Source organism: Mandrillus leucophaeus, unplaced genomic scaffold (genome assembly GCF_000951045.1).
Source record: "Mandrillus leucophaeus isolate KB7577 unplaced genomic scaffold, Mleu.le_1.0 Scaffold448, whole genome shotgun sequence".
Classification (NCBI taxonomy): Eukaryota; Metazoa; Chordata; class Mammalia; order Primates; family Cercopithecidae; genus Mandrillus; species Mandrillus leucophaeus.
Window position 1 is genome coordinate 3480906 of NW_012104787.1, and position 14300 is coordinate 3495205.

Sequence of the window (14300 nt, forward strand, 5' to 3'; positions counted from 1 at the left end):
CCTTGGAGGAGGCCTATCCTGCCTTTGAGTAGCTATGTGACCTTGGAGGAGGCCTATCCTGCCTTTGAGTAGCTATGTGACCTTGGAGGAGGCCTGTCCTGCGTTTGAGTAGCTGTGTGACCTTGGACTACTTAGTGCTCGGCACCTCCGCTTCCTCATCTGCAAATGGGCACTCTGGGCAAGATGAAGTGAGTCACTGAGTGGGAAGTGTTTGGGACAGTGACCCGCATGGAAGAGGCACTGTTATACACATGGGCTTTATTCTGCCCCTGCTGCTCCACTCAGCTGTTCCTCAGTCACCTCCACTGATTTTGTTCTTAGCTGTAGCCCTTCTTGAACCCCCACCATCCTATGTGCACACGCCTGCCCACACCTCCCACTGTCCCCTCCCTGGGTGGCCATGACTCTCTTCTTCCCTTTCAGTTATTTTCCTCTCTCAGACCCATCCAACCAGCCCCATTTCCCCAAGATTCTGTTGTAACCTCTCTTTAATCCTTTTTCCCTTGGAGATCTCAAGGAACAGATGGGAGCCTCAGCACAGTATAGCCTTGTATGTGCACAGGCCAATTCCACACGGGGCGGGGACATGGCAGCTGTGCTTTGGCGGTCATCTCTGGAGAAGGGCGGCTGGGGCTCAGGAGGCTGAGGGAGCTCCTGCTTTTCACTTTCTTCCCTCCTGTGAGATTCAGTTTTTTTCATAAGTATTAATTACTTTTATTAATATAATAGAATTGCAACTGTAATTTAGGATATTTTTAGGAGAAGGGATAGATTACCTTTGACCAGGCTCTCAGGCTTTCTTTATTAAGTAATCTGCCTTTAAGACAGGATAGGAGGAGAGCATTCAAAGTAAAGACGGTCCCCTAGTTGTGATTTTTCGACTTTATGATGGTGCAAAAGTGATAGGCACTCAGTAGAAAGCAGCACCACACTCTCCTGTGATGCTGGGTGGTGGCGTGAGCCATGGCTCCTGATCAGCCAGCTGGTCAGGAAGGTAAAGAGCCAATGCCTTATAGCATGCTGTGCTGCTAGGTGATGTTGCCCAGCTCTGGGCTGCGGAAGTGTTCCAAGTGTACTGAAGGTGGGCTAGGCTCAGCTGTAATGCTCAGGAGGTTAGGTGGATTCAGTGCATTTTCACCTGTGGTATTTCCAGCTCACCCTGCATTTATCTGGATGTAATCTCATCGTAAGTCAAGGAGCATCTGTACAACAAGCAGTCTGAGGGAAGGCACAGCAGAGAGGCTTTGGCACCTGGAAAGAAATGTCGGGCCTCATACTGCCCCAAGTAATTTGTAGATTCGGTGCTATCCCCATCCAGCTACTATTGACTTTCTTCACAAAATTAGGAAAAAACTACTTTAAATTTCATATGGAACCAAAAAAGAGCCCATGTAGCCAAGACAATCCTTAGCAAAAAGAACAAAGCTGGAGGCATCACACTACCTGACTTTAAACTATACTACAAGGCTACAGTACCCAAAACAGCATGGTACTGGTACCAAAACAGATATATAGACAAATGGAACAGAACAGAGGCCTCAGAAATAACACTACACATCTACAACCATCTGATTTTTGACAAACCTGACAAAGGTAAGCAATGGGGAAAGGATTCCCTCTTTAATAAATGGTGTTGGGAAAACTGGCTAGCCATATGCAGAAAACTGAAACTGGACCCCTTCCTTACACCTTATACAAAAATTAACTCAAGATAAATTAAAGACTTACACGTAAGACCTAAAACCATTAAAAACCCTAGAAGAAACCCTAGGCAATACCATTCAGGACATAAGCATGGGCAAAGACTTCATGACTAAAACACCAACAGCAATGGCAACAAAAGTCAAAATTGACAAATGGGATCTAATTAAACTAAAGATCTTCTGCACAGCAAAAGAAACTATCATAAGAGTGAACAGGCAACCTACAGAATGGGAGAAAATTTTTGCAATCTATCCATCTGACAAAGGGCTAATATCCAGAATCTACAAAGAACTTAAACTAATTTACAAGAAAAAAACAACCCCATCAAAAAGTGGGCAAAGGATATGAACAAACTCTTCTCAAAAGAAGACATTTATGTGGCCAAAAAACATGAAAAAAAGCTCATCATCACTGGTCATTAGAGAAATGCAAATCAAAACCACAATGAGATACCGTCTCATGCCAGTAAGAACGGCAATCATTAAGAAGTTGGGAAACAACAGATGCTGGAGAGGATGGGAGAAATAGGAACGCTTTTACACTGTTGGTGGGAGTGTAAATTAGTCCAACCATTGTGGAAGACAGTGTGGCAATTACTCAAGGATCCAGAACCAGAGATACCATTTGACCCAGCAATCCCATTACTTGATATGTACCCAAAGGATTATAAATCATTCTACTATAAAGACACATGCACACATATGTTTATTGTGGCACTGTTCACAATAGCAAAGACTTGGAATCAACCCAAATGCCCATCAATGATAGACTGGATAAAGAAAATGTGGCACATATACACTATGGAATAGTATGCAGCCATAAAAAAGGATGAGTTCATGTCCTTTGCAGGGACATAGATGAAGCTGGAAACCATCATTCTCAGCAAAGTGACACAAGAGAAAACCAGACACCACATGTCCTCACTCATAAGCAGTAGTTGAACAATAACTCATGGGCACAGGGAGGGGAACATCACACACCAGGGCCTGTCAGCGGGTGGGGGGCTGGGGGGGATAGCATTAGGAGAAAAACCTAATGTAGATGGCAGGTTGATAGGTGCAGCAAACAACCATGGCAAGTGTATACCTATGTAACAAACCTGCACATTCTGCACATGTATCCCAGAACTTAAAGTATAATAAAAAATAAAAAAATTTTAAAAATAAATGTCGGGCCTCAGCTGGTGGTGGCAGGTGCTGTGGCTCACTAAGGCCTCATGTCCATTGGCTTTACCCAACAGGTTTGTCTACAGGAACTGCAGACCTGCCAGAAAGGGGTGACACTCTTCGGAGACAGGGTGATCCCCTAATAGTGATGTAAGTGGGTGGAGAAGCTGTAAAATGAGTTTAGGAAATAGAGACTCCCCCACATACTTTTTGGGGGTCCAGGTAAGGGTACAATGTAGACCAGCTTTTATATGTCCAAATATTTGAAAGTTACAAATCAAGTTAACAAACTATTACATAGAATATGTTCTCTCCTCTTGCCTTGACAAATGCACCTTCTGGATATGGTGAAGGCCAAGCTTGAATTTAGAACCCGTGGACCCCTCAGAATTCCACACTGGAATGTGGTGACCTGGGGGGAGCTCGCCTGGGCTGGTTTCAGACCCTGGCTCAATTTAGCACTAGGAAGGGCCTTGAGCACACATGTGTGGGCACTCAGCTCGCATGTCCAAGCTCCGCAGTGCCCTCAAGCCACCCCTGGTCACCACCTGAGGCCTATGGGTGTGCACACCGGTGATGTGGTCCACCCACACCTTGGCCTTGGGCTTAGGCTCAGGGAACTGACTAGGGAACTCGAGGATCAGAGTGCACAAGGCACGGTCCAATGTCCAATAGCAGGGCATGTGTGGGTCTTGGGGGCCATGTTCCTTTAACCTGTGGACACTTCATCCACGGCTGGAGGTAAGCCAGAACAGACTCCCTAATGTGTGGGCCACAGCACAGGCCACTCCAGTCACCAGATGAAGGCCTGGCAGGGGTGAGCTTAGCCAATGAAAACCGGAGGAAGGAGCTTTAGAGGTTTCCTAGAAGAGTCCTCCAGATGCCCAGGCGTCCCCCGACCCCCCGTGCCGGGGCTGGGTTTCTGCCCAACACCTCGTGCCTCAGGGTCATTCAGGTGTCACTGTCTCATGCTCCTGACACAGTGGAGGGCTTGTTTTCCTCCTCTCACACTCCCTGACTCTAATCCCCACCAGCCTGTGCCACTTGGCTGGCCTCCTTGGCAGAAAGGTGACAAAAGGACATGTCTCTGGAGAGTCAGATCCCTCAGCTGCCGGGACCTACGACCTCCTTGGGGCCACAGGAGCCAATGGCTGAGCGTCCTGATCTTGTTACTGATCTGGTTTCCTTCCACCTCTTATAGCCAGGGTGTTGGTGGGAGTCACTCAAAGCAGTTTCATTAATCTTAAGGAAGCAGGAGCTATTACAATCGAGAAAGCCTCTTTGCTTCTCTCTAATGCTCATGCTCCCGTAGCACTGCCCTCCCAGCCCGATCAGCCTTCCTTATAGAACCTTACCTCCCAGTGTTTCCTCACCTCCAGCCAGCTCACCTGTGCCACTGCGCTCCTTGCCTACTCCCAGCATCTGCTCATCTGCACCTACCCAGCTGTTCTTATTTCTGTCCAAATCTCTTTCGTCCTTCAAGGTGACTTGAGGTTTCACCTCCATGAAAGGTTCCCAACACTTCCATCGATTCTTCTCCTGCTTTATCACTTGTATTGTTTACCACCTGGACCCCACATTTGGCCCATGAATTCTGTTCATGTTAGTACTTTATACCATATGGCAATTTTTTTCTTCCTTTTTTTTTTTTTTTTTTTTTAAGACGGAGTCTGGCTCTGTCGCCCAGTGGCCGGATCTCAGCTCACTGCAAGCTCCGCCTCCCGGGTTTACGCCATTCTCCTGCCTCAGCCTCCCAAGTAGCTGGGACTACAGGCGCCCGCCTCGTCGCCTGGCTAGTTTTTTGTATTTTTTAGTAGAGATGGGGTTTCACCGTATTAGCCAGGGTGGTCTCGATCTCCTGACCTCGTGATCCGCCCGTCTCGGCCTCCCAAAGTGCTGAGATTAGAGGCTTGAGCCACCACGCCCGGCCTTTTTCTTCCATTGTTATTGAGGAATCATCGAACTAGAAGAGGTCTTAAAGACTACCTAGTCCCATCCTCATTTTCTGAAGATGAGGAAACCGAGAGAGAGGAAGGTTTTATAACTTGCCAGGCTAAGCCCTCAGGGTTTGGCAGAGCTGAGCATTACACTCAATACATTCAACCCTCTTAGCCCAATCCAGGACTTGCCACAAGCTCTTGATGCCTCTCTACATAGAAGTCTGCATCACCCATAGGATGTGGCGATCAGGAAGGGCATTCTTGGGATATACTCAACTGGGCAAATGGAGCCTTCCCATTTTCTGGCAGGACACAACCCAAAGAGGTGCATCCCACTTCTGTATACTCTGTTTTTTAAGTTCTTTGCATTTTAATAACCAGCAGGCAAAAAAAGGTGGTGGTCACCTAGATTTTCTCAGACCAGCCTTGATTCCCTGCTGTCTCCCCATGGGGAATTTCAGGAACTCCCTTTTCTTCAGAGGGAATAAGCCCAATTCCTGCTTCACCATGGCAGGGAGGCCAGCTCCTTTTGCTGCCCATCCCCATCATCCCTCGCATCTCCATTGTGGAAGTGCAGAGAGCTTCTTAGCGAGTCTCCCCTTGGACTTTCCCAGGGGCTGACGAGGAGCCCCAGGCAGGAGGCTGATGGGCTAAACAAGCAACCAAGGAATAGCCATACAGGCTCTAAGTCAGAGCCCATCTTTAACAAAGGTGGGATAAAGCGAGCAACAAACTAGAGGGCAGAAGGGTAGGGAGGGGCTGGGGACAGGATGACCTGTCCCAGGTAAGGCCCCTAAATGCTAAGTAAATTCCCCAAGTCAAAATCAGCTGGAACAGGGCAGAGCAAACATTTTTTTCTCCCCCTACTCTCTCTCTCTCTCTGGTTGTCCTGCTCACTGCAAGGAAGAAAAACAGAATAATGAGCCACGTTGGAGAGTGTCACCCGAGCAGCTCCGGAAAGACGTGGGCAGACGCCTGGCTGGGCGGCTGACTTTCTCTGTTTCTGGTAGAGATTTTATAAATATTCGGGGAGTTTGATCTGAGGCTGTTGGTGGGGAGGCAAGGAGAGCTGCAGCGGGGGGAGATAACTCAGCCCACAGGGGTTCTTGGACCTCTCTGAAGCCTGCTTTTCATTAGCGTCGCCAAGGCAACGGCTCATCTGCTGCAGATCTCATCGAGGCCCTGCAAAGCATCTACGGCGGTTTACGCTTTGCGTTTCATAGTGAATCAGCTGCAATCAGTCTTCCTCCAGCCTCCCCCCCTCTTACCCCCATCACCTCCTAGCCTATGGAAGAGAAGATAATTAAAGAGGAGTGAAAAACTGCAATCAGAACTCTCCGAGGCTGGCATGGAGAGGCAGAGCTGCGATAGTCCTGTTCCGAGGGCAGTGATTCACCCTGAGGACTGTTCAGAGCTGGGCAGTCATGAGCCTCAAGTAACCAGATGGACCTGTAGCAACTCCCCAGCTCAGTCTTCCATGGTGCACACCCAGCCTTGATTCTTGTCTCCTCCCTGCCTGACCTGACCTTTCCCCTCTACACACCTTTATTTTTGACCAAGGCAAACATTTGCAGCGTGCCCAAGAACCTCACCGGCCCTTGTGCCGATCGGTTCCAGATGCCCATGGAAATGCAAGCCCATGTGTTCCTCTGGTTTTAACCAAGGTGTCCAATGGATTCTAAAGGGTGATGTCAGGGGAGGTGGGGGCAGGCCAGGGAGTAAAGGGAGACCCATGTTGGCAAAGCAGTGTGAGAGCAGGTGAGTGGGTCCAAAGAGGAGGGCCAGGTGTCATGATCAGCGCAGCCAGGTAGGGAATGTGCACAGAACACGTTAACTCGGCTTCACAGACACTCCCATTCTCAGCACGTACCCCATGGGAATCCAGTCACCCCCTTTAAAAGTTGACTCCTTCCATGGCGGGCACGGTGTTTCAGCCCTGTAATCCCAGCACTTTGGGAGGCTGAGGTGGGTGGATCACCTGAGGTCAGGAGTTTGAGACCAGCCTGGCTAAGATGGTGAAACCCCATCTCCACTAAAAATACAAAAATTAGCTGGGCGTGGTGGCGGACACTTGTAATCCCAGCTACTTGGAAGGCTGAGGCAGGAGAATCACTTGAACCCAGGAGGCGGAGGTTGCAGTGAGTTGAGGTCGTGCCGTTGCAGTGAGCCGAGATCACACCATTGTACTCCCGCCTGAGCAACAAGAACAAAACTCTGTATGAAAAAAAAAAAAAAAAAAAAGTTGGCTCCTTCCAGCTTTGAGCTCCTGGGGCCAGCAGCCAGGGATCCTGCTGTCTGCTATATGTCAGTGTCCAGCACAGTGCCTGCGCATAAGGGGCGCTCGGTAGTGTCTTGAAAGAAGGAATCCCTCTGTCCATGCAAAAGAGGGGGAGAGTGGTCAGAGCACGGCAGAGGTTGCGGTTGGGTTTTCTGGTTGTCTTTCTAGCTTGTCTTTGTGCTGGAAAGCAAACCTGAGCTCCAGCCTCTCCCAGCCCCTCCTTTCTGTGGAATGCAGATCACCCCAGCCCTCTTGAAAGATTTGTACTCAGAGCCTTTGAGCAAGCCCTGGGAAAATGCAGAATCTCAGGCTGTAATTATGAGCTGGAGAAGATCCCTCCCCCAGCTATAAATGGAGCAGAACCAGGAACCCAAGACAGCTGGGCTCACACAAAGGCAGCCCCTTGCTTTCTTGCTTGCTCCTACTTTTCCCACTGAGCTTGGCCCTGAAGAAGCAAACCCCTAATTCCTCTGCTGGTCTGAGCAGGAAATTCCCATCAGCTTGTGGGAGAGGCCATATGAGAGAGATTTCAGCACATCCATCCCGCCCAAGATCCAGAACTGTATCAAGTCCTACCCCAGTCCCACAGAGCAGCTTCCTCCTCCATAGCTTCTGAGCGGCACCGAGGCAGGCCTCCGCCAGCCTTTGTTACCCAAGGCTGATGCCGGGTTTTTAACACTCAGCCAAGTCATAGGGAAGAGTAAGATTTACAATAATTGGGTACATAGCATAGCTGACTGGGCTGCACAGTGTGGCTTTTGGTCAGTTCTGGCATTCTGGTGGGAAAGCTGCATTGAAGAGACAGAGAAATGCCAGCCCAAATGGCAGACATGGTGCATTTAAAAGGGCGGCATGATATAGATCCTCGCTCCTCAAAGGGCGGGCCTGGAACCTGCAGCAAGAGCATCACCTGGGAGCTTGTTACAGAAGCAGAATCTCAGACCCTACTGAATCAGAATGGGTTTTAACAAGCTGGCCAGCAAACACAGGCACATTCGAGCTTGAGGCAGAGTGGAGCACAGGAAAGAACATATGGGTGCATTCATCCCAGCCTTGTGGATTCCTAATGCCAGCTTTGTCACTCAGTAATATGTGACTTTAGGTAAGTAAGCTCCCTCTCTGAGCTTTGGTTTCCTCCCCTTTGCAGCAGAGATGATGTAACCTATTCTAAAGGGCTGATGTGAGGCTCAGCCTGGTACCAGCAAGCTCCTACCCTAGTCAGTGTTAGCAGCACAGAGATGACTGCTCCGGGATCAAAATCCTTTATTTCCCCAAGGCAACTACCTAGGAGATGCAGCTTCAGTCCGTCCTCTTGCTATGTCACTTTTTTATTTTCTGGGGGGACTTTTAGTCCCCTGACCACGAACCCTAGAACCAACAGTGATAGCTTTTCCTTCCAGCTACCCCCATGTGAAATTAAGATCCAGAGTGCCCCCAGAGAGACCAAGATTTCTCGTGTAGAATAGATCAGTGTGGGTGAAGGAACTGAATGAATGCGGTCTGGCAGGGTCAGGTCTGGGGACAGGGGCATTCCAGGAAGAGGAGATACAACATGTGACTTTCATAATGGATAAATGGCTCCTTGGCGGTTCCGACAAGCGAGTAGGATCCCGTCTGGATTTCATTTCTTTCACCGTCTGTGAGTTTCTTTGAGAGACAGTAGGATTCTCTCATTGTTATAGGGGTTGGAGTTTTAACCCACTTTTCTTTGTTTGGTGTTGGTGTGTTCTGTCACTACAGTCCCCTCCTGCTTTCCCAAGCTAATGTAATGGAACACAGGGATGGACAAGCCACGAGGGTCTGCAGGGACCTCAACTTCTCCATAAATGCTGGGCTGATTTTGCAAAGCTGCTTTCCCAATGAGGCTTGGTTAAAGCTGCTTTTCAAGTTAGTTTTGTAGAGGAAAGGAGGGCAGGTCAGCTCCCGGGTACTGGTTGGGTGACCTGGGGCAAGTCCCTTAACCTCTCTAAGCCTCAGTTTCCTCCTAGGATGATAATGCTAATATGAGAATCTCCTTGAAGACAGACATGCACATCTCCACCCATTCTGGGGATAACAGAATTACTGGCGGATTAAGTAACGTCATACTTACAAGGAACATGGTACAGAGAGTGGAATAGAGTCAATAAATGGTAGCTGCCATTTTCGTAGTCATTAGAAGAGGTGAGCCTTGAACAGCTGGCCTCTGTTGGCCTACATTTGCAAACAGCGAGCATAGCCACCCATTCCTGTGCAGGTCAGCAACTGACCCTCCCCTTCCCCGCCCCCCGCCTTCACTTTTTTTTTCTTTAGCTGCAGGAGTTGAGACATGTGGCTCACCAGGCTACCTCAGTGAGTTAAAGCTTTAAATAAATACACACTCAAAATGGCTATCACATCACTGCCCCCATGACTGCCACAGGCCCCTCCCGACCCAGGAACGTCTCTTCCTCCCTCTCCCTTTCTCTGCTGCTAGAAACCAGACCTTGGCTGAGCCCTGGAGAGGGTATCTCCTCTGCACGTATGCTGGTCCCAGGGGCCCTGCACAGGGCAGATGAGGGTAGTCCTGATCCCGTACAGACTTTCCTCTTCCTGGGTTTGTTAGAAGCCTGGCCAGGCCCCTAGTCTTATGACTTCCACAGATGTTTCTGCTTAAGGAGCCCTGGCATCTTTATGGCCTGTTTTTTCCATTCTTGCCTCTCTTCCTCTGTCCCAGCAGCCCTGAACGCAATTTGGACTTTATTTTCTTTCTAATGGTTACAGGGATAGAAAGGGCTTTTTCCCCCCTCCCATTTTCAGTTTTTGGCTTTTTCGTTAGCTCATCAAGCTGGGAATGTCTGTGTTAGCTCACACAGACATATACACACACACAAACACACACATTCCATATGCGTTCAGATCGTACCCGTGATGTGTATTTCTTAATGTTGCACTGACATTTATTGCCACTTCAGACCCAGCCCATTTCAAAGTCTTCCTCCCTGCCTCCACCCCACACTTCACATTCATCCTCTGCCTAGCCTCACACAGGTCACCCTGAGCAGCCGAATGGGGTGTCACCCAGTTGCTGATTCCAAAAACTAGTGCTGGCCTCGGCCTCCAGCAAGATGTGAAGAGCCTCACTAACTCACCAGTCTGCCTCTGTGCTTCCAAGGAGGTTTGGGCTGACTGATGGAGTGAGAGCTGAGACTGCAATTGCCATGCATCTCTTCAAGCTCTGCCTGGCCAGCCAGTCTACCCAGGCTCAGGGGGCCAAGTTGACAGCTGTTTTTTTTAAAAAAAGAACCAGTTTTCCACAAGCAGGCTTGAAACCAGTCTGGCCACCCCTTGGATCTACATCTGTAACTGCCCCCAGCTTGCCAGCATGGCAGGGTGTTCCCAGTCACCTCTCCCGCAGCATTGGGGGTTGCCTGTCCCATCAGTCTGGTTCCCAGAGCAAAGAAAACCTGGCAATGTGAGGTCTTCAGCTTTTAGTCTATCTATGGCACAGGTGCCTGGGGCTGGGGCCTCTTTATTACCTCCTAAGCCTGAGGACTGGAACTGAACTTCTTACTGCGGGTATAAATAAATCTACCTGGAATCTTAAATGTTGACACCACCTGGCTGCCTTAACTGGGGTTAGACCCATTACCCACAAGAGGCCATCCAACCTCAAATTCTCTGTGACTCTGCAGCCCTTCTTCCTAGGAGGGTGATGATGCCGACTCACCCGTTACAGCATTTTCATAATTCAGCTAACCGTCCACTACTCTATCTGCCCATGATCCACCCAATGCTGACCATGGGTGGCGGGGCAGAGTGGCCCCTCTAGAATGTCTCCTCTTCAACACTCTCACCACGGAGGGGCCTTTATAGATGGCCCCATGAAGTTCTCACCAGGTGACTGCCCCTACCTGAGATGGGCCAGGCAGCCATGGACCCCTCCCCTTCCCGCTCTGCCCAACCTCATTCTGATGGTTTGGCCTTGTGCATCTCACCAGTGACTCTTTTCTTCACTCCTTCCTATTTAAACAAATTAAAACTCCAGTTTTTCTTCGTTTATGTTTTGGTGGCTGAGGTGGAGCATCTTTTCCCCCAGTGGGTTAAGGGAGGCTGGTTGGAGAAGACAGCAACAGTAGAGTGAGTTGGGTCCCCAGTGGCATAGTGACATAGACAGGGACAGTGGGAAATGGAAGCTGGAAGAAGTCCCAGAAGTAGGAACAAGAAGAGTGACTGTCCTCCATGCTGGGTTCTGCCAGGGACTCTGGATGCGCTGAACAACAGCCATGCTAGAGACTTCAGGACACCTCTTCTGTTTGCTTTACTTGTCACAGATTCATTAATAAAGACAAACAGGGGAGCCACCTCATTGACTTTTCCATCTGTAAATAAATCCCTTCCGAATACACACCCCCAACATGGATGCTATGGATGCTTCTCAAGAAACAGCCATATGATGCTATCATAATCTACATCCTTCCGATGATTCAAATCAAATCAACCTGAGGAGCCTGATGGGTCTGATGCTCTTCTTCCCTGGGCATCTGCACCTTGCCAGAGCCAGGCCGCCTGTGTGTGTGTGGCCAGTGGGGTGGCGGAGTTGCTTCTTTTCATTTTTGTGAGTGAAAATGAAAGGGTTCCCCACAACCAGCTGCAACAAGGATCTCTCACTCTGTTGCTAAGGAGTGGTGGGGTCCTGCTACCATGTGGCGCTCTGGCGGGCCTGGGGAGATCTTTAGGGATCTGGAACAGCCACTGGATGTGCAGTGCTGAGCCTCTGGGATGTGGAAGTGATTAGCCGGCCACCTGGGTGGGCCACAAAGTCCTACTATCACTCCTCTTCTCTCCTTTCACTTCTGGACCCTGCTGGAGAAATGGAGCCCTGGGAAACTGTCTCACCACCTAGGACTGTGTGGAGCTGGGCACACACTCAGGAGGCAGGTGACTTGTAGGTGGTCAAAGAGAAGCGCACCCTCCCTGTCCTCTGACAGTCCTATTCCCTGAAGGATCTGGTCAAGCCATTCCTTCCAGATGGCTGTGATACTGTGTCCCCTCAGTATTAGGAGTGGGGGAATGGACACTTTCCATGAATGCAAGCTCCTAAACCCCCTCCCCTGCAGCTAGGGCTGAAACCCCAGATGTCCTCATTGCACCATAAATGTGAGCAGGGAGGTACAAAGGTGTGTGCAATGGTGTGTGTGTGTGTGTGTGTGTGTGTATCAAAGAGAGGAGTCTGTCACAGGAAGAATACTGAGTAACCCCAAATGTTGTAAGCATATGCATCCCGGTTTTAAAATAATAACAATCATAATACTAATAATTTTTGCTATCATTTGTTGAGATATTTTTCTGGGCCAGGTACAGTACTTTGCACATATTATCTCATAATTCTCAAAATCTCTGTGAGGTACAAGTATCACTGTGCAACTTTTCAAACGGGAAAGCAAGCATGGGAAAAAACTTGGTTCAATTGCCAAAGATAGATCTGAGAAGTGGCAGGGCCAGGATTAGAATCCAAGAGCTCAAAGTTCTTCTGCCGTGTGTCATAGAAGTGACCACTATATCGATAATGGTAACTGCCAGCCCCTACTGTTCACTGGCCACACGCCAGACATAGAGTCACTTAATTCGTTCTTACAAAACTCTGGATATATTCTTATTGCCTCATTGTGTACATGAGGAAACTGAGGCACAGAGCATTTTGGCATTGATTCCCTTCAGCAAATGTGATTTGAACAGCTCCTGTGTGTGCACGGCACTGTGCTCTTGGCTGTGCGTGGGATATGGGACTGAGTGATATGTCATTCTTACGGTCTGAGATCTAACATCAAGGTCCATGGCCATGGCCATCAGAATGGGCTCAGGGTGGGGTTCCAGAACTTGAAATGAGGGACAGTTGGAATCCTGCATCCTAAGATATCCCAGAAAGTGGAACATACCAGGTCTCTAGCGAAGGAACCTAGGCACAGAAGCAAGACAGAGTCCTGTTGTCAGACTGAGGCTCCAGGTCAGTACTGGGCCAGCAGCAAGCGCTGGCTGAAGTGGAACTGTTTTATTCCTGCCCACAGCATGGCCTCGAGGGCAGGACTCCAGAGCTAGGCTGCTAAGTTCACATCTTCCATTCTGTAGCTGTGAGACCTTGGGCAAGTTAATGAACCTCTCTGGGTTTCAGTAGCCTCATCTAGAAAACAAGAATAATAACTGCCCGGCTCATGGAATTGTTCTAAGGGCTAAATGAGTTAATATGTGAGAGGCCCTTGGAACAGGACCGGGCCCACGGTGGGCTCTCTGGTGGGCTCTCAAGCTCTCACCAGCCAATGATCCTCGGGCCCTTTGATGCTGAGGGGGCAGAAGCTGCAGGTAGGGGCCAAGTTGTCCCAGTGGCAGAGGGAAGAAAATTGTAGTAGGAACTGATTAGGGCCTGTCTCTGCAGGTGGTTTGATGGGAGGGAGAGATGAAATCCAATGGGACAAGAGGGACTTCACATCATTAGTATAAAAGGTTGGCAAATGGGCACGGGGCCCTTCCTTCTTAGTTTCCAGAGGCCAAGATGCAGGTGCCTGGCACCTGAGCTGGCTGGAAGTGGGGAATGTTTCAGGGCTGGCATTTATAGTGATGCCACTGTTATCTAATTATGGGCACAAAGAGAGTCTCCCACTGTCTGTGCAGCCCCTCAATCACCCAGGGAAGAAATATTGATCTGTTCCCAGCATTCCCTCTGTCAACTCCCCAACCTCAGTCTCTGGCTTGGAAGAAAGACGGCTGGAGAGGGGGATGGAAGGCAGCCATGCTCTGTTGCAGTAAATCTTTCCTAGAAGAGGAGACAGCTGAGCTCATCAGCCAGTGCCAGATCAGCTCAGAAAGAATCCTTTCCAACTCCCAGAAGACCCCTCAGCGGCTTGGGAAAGGAATGGCTCACTGGGGCACTTTGTTTGTGTATGTGGGCCTGTCAGGCTGGGCAGGGGTGTCTGATGACACGTTAGGACAGCTGAAAAGAGAGGTGGGACAAAAATGTTTGCCTAAGGGCAGTCTTGTGATTCCCCCACCCGCCCTGCTCCCCACCCCCATGCGCTTTTGAGAGCTTGTTCCAGGACTTTTCATGTGCATTTGAGACCACAATTTCCTCTCTCAGAAACCCCATTAAGCTATGAGTGAGTGAGGCGGTGGGGGAGAGAGAGAGAGAAAGGAAAAGAGAGACAGCAAGAGAGAGAGAATTTGTGTGTGCACACGCGAATGTTTCTTCCCCACCCACAT

At 49.4% G+C, this 14300-nt stretch overlaps 1 protein-coding gene across 2 annotated transcripts in view; it reads left to right on the top strand.

Annotated features, from left to right (window-relative positions):
- The window catches only part of RAD51B (RAD51 paralog B), an 802721-nt gene that overhangs the window by 769213 nt on the left and 19208 nt on the right, over nucleotides 1-14300 (top strand). The gene's annotated exons all lie outside the window — the stretch shown is intronic.